Below are 3,100 nucleotides of genomic sequence, written 5' to 3'. Positions count from 1 at the left end.
AATGAGGAGGGACGCTGCTTCTGGATCTAGCTAGATTGTGGAGGAGGTCAGGGACAATGCTAGAAGTGGAAGGGGGTGGGGTGGGCAGAGAGTGAATGTTACAGCCCCAAGTGTCGAGCATTGGCCTGAAAAAGGGAGACGTGGGATTTTAGCCCTACTCTGCTGTGGGTCACCGGAACCAAGTCATTTCAAAGCTTTGGGGGTCTCATTTTCTTCCTCTGGAAAATGAGGATCTTGGACTAAACACTCATGTCTGTTCCAAAGGACATCCCCCACATACCCATTCTAAGATCCTCCCCAGCTCTGACTTCTCTATTCTGAGACCCCTGCCCATCTCAGGCTGGAAGGTCACTTTCACCTCCGAATGCGCCTTCACTTGGGTTGGTATCTGGGGCAGAAGCTGGATAGGAAAGCAGCCATTTAAAGGGCAGGTGATGAGTCTTCCCCCAGGAGGGCGATGAGAGTGTCTAGCTCCACTTCAGATAATTTGATTTCCCAGAGTTGCTCCATGAGTGCAGTGGAAACCCAAGTGAATGGGGAGAGGGAGAGGGAGAGAGAGGCCTAAGGGGAAGGAAGAGGCCTGGATACCAGGCCTAGCTTAACGGGGAATTGTGAATGTGACTTGAGGCCAGTCGTTTCTATAGGCCAGGCCCTCCTCTTTCAAATAAGAGACTTGCACTTGACTATCTAATCTAAGGTCCCCCTTAATTCCTGTATTTGAGTTATAAAATTACACACACACACACACACACACACACACACACACACACACACACACATTTTATTATGTTCTAAAAGCTTTCCCAGCTGTAATATTTGGTTGTGAGAGTATTTCCAGTTATAATATTTTCTGTTTTAAGATTCCTACCAATTCTGACATTGTCTGTTCTAAAAGTTCCCTTCAGCTCTGACATTCTATGTTCTAGGGAACACGTCTAGCTCTGATATATTTTCTGAGGGTCCTCAGAACTCAGTATATGCTCTAAGATGCCACCCTTCCCGCCCCTCTTTCCCACCCCCTCACCTTCCACCACTCTCCATCTCTGATGTTCTATATTCTAAGCTCAGAACATTCTGTTCTGACATCCTGCAGCTCTGACATCCTCTGTGCTAAGATTCTCCCCGGGTTCTAACAGTACTCAGATTCTGGGATCCTGGGAGTAGGCGGGCCCGGCAGCCCGGGATTGGGGGGGTGGGGGGGGGGGGGGGGGAAGGGGGGGGGACTCTGCAGGGCCAAGGGGCGGGGCCTCAACCAGACCCTCGCTCACTCCGCTGGCTGAGCGGCCCGCCGCGCCTGGAGCTGGGAGGGGGTCCCCGCCGCGCAGGATGCTGGGGGTCTCCAAACGGCATTGTCGAGGTCACTGCGGGGCGATGGGGCGGTACGATGGGGGAGCCGGGAGAGAGTCAGCCAAAGAGGGAGGGGGAGCGGGCTCGCTGTGGACCCGGGGCCGTGTGGAGGGGCCGAGGCAGGAGCTGGGAGCTAGTGCGCCAGGGTCCTTGTCCCCCAAGGGCAGTGCCGCACTGCAGGCCGGGCGGGGGCGCGCGATGGCTGTGGCGACAGTAATTTTCCGGACTGAACTGGCAGAAGCCAAGGAAGCTGGGCCTGAAGGGAGCGGGAGATGGAACTGCGGAGGGTAGGGAGGGCGAGAAGCGGAGAGGACAGGGAGCCAGCCCAGTCCAGTCCAGTCCGCTGGTTTAACAACCAAGGAAACTGAGGTCCGCAGAGGGGAAAGAGCTTACCCAAGATCTCACTGCGATTAACTGGCTGCCATTCACGAAAGTACTCGAGCAACAGATGCCCACACAAGAACACGCTCGCAAGCACACACACACACAAACACGCACACACACTTACTTTTAACTGTAGATTATCCCTGATATGAAACGGGACCCGGGACACAAATGAAACGCAATACAAATAATGCCCAGAATGTATGTGTTGGGTTGTCAAATGCATGAGTACTGAAAGATCGGTTTTACATTCCTAATCTGATTTTGCACAGTGATGCTATGCATTTTAATGAAATTTAAATGGTATGGAATTGGGGCATGAGCCTGGACCATTTACTGTAATCTGGGGAGATTGCGGGAAAGTCACAGCAACTCCCCAGTCTCAGGTTCCTTATCTGTAAAATGAGGGAGTTGGATTAGATCTCAAAGCTCTCTTACAGCCCATACCTACTGTCAATGGAGAGAAGCTAACCTGAAGGGCCAATCAAACAAGGAGTATTTATTAAGTGCCTACTGTGTGCCAAGCACTGTGTCAAAAGACAAAAATGAAACAATCCCTGCCTTCTGGAGTTTTACAATCTAGCCAAGGGAGACAACATGTGCATATATAAGTATATGCTTAAAAAAAAAAAACTAGATAATTTGAGGGAGAGACCGCTAGCAGGGGGTGGGATCAGGAAAGGCTTTATGTAAAGAAGGAATTCTGGAGTCTGTAAACTTAGCTCTTTAAAAAAAAATGTTAATAATTGTACTATATAATTGGTTTCCTTTGCAGGTTCTTATTATAATTTATGAATTTCACAATATTATTAACAGTCCTAGGCTTTATACATATTTGCCTGTTGTCTCTTCCATTAGATTGTGAGCTCCTTGAGGGCAGGGATTGTCTTTTTCTTCTTTTTATATTGCCAAAGTTTAGCACACTGCCTGGCCCATAGTAGACACTTTACAACTGCTTATTGATTGTCTGGTTGATCATATTGCCAACGAGACAAAAAGAAAGGTTAAGAACCCCTAGGTGTTGCTTGAGCTGAAAGTAAAAGATTCAAAGAGAAAAGGAAGGTAGGCATTCCAGGCATGAGGCACAGACTATGCAAGGGAAGAGATGGGGTTTTGTGTGTGAGGAACAGCAATCCCAGCCTGAAGGGTGTGAACCTAGGGGATTCAAAAGAAAAGAGGATAGATTTTAAAAGAGGAGTGGGTTTGGAGGGAAAGATGAGTTCTGTTTTCAGCATGTTGAGTTTGAAATGACAGAAGGTCATTCACTTTAGAATACCCAAGAGAGAGAGAGAGAGAGAGAGAGAGAGAGAATAGGCACATGGTAGATAGATAGATAGATAGATAGATAGATAGATAGATAGATAGATAG

The sequence above is a fragment of the Petaurus breviceps genome, unplaced genomic scaffold (assembly GCF_028583685.1).
Source record: "Petaurus breviceps papuanus isolate PSGF00001 unplaced genomic scaffold, PetGlider_PUasm1.0 91041, whole genome shotgun sequence".
NCBI classification, from domain to species: domain Eukaryota; kingdom Metazoa; phylum Chordata; class Mammalia; order Diprotodontia; family Petauridae; genus Petaurus; species Petaurus breviceps.
The sequence above is the reverse complement of the archived record's forward strand: the minus strand, read 5'-3'. Positions refer to the sequence as shown.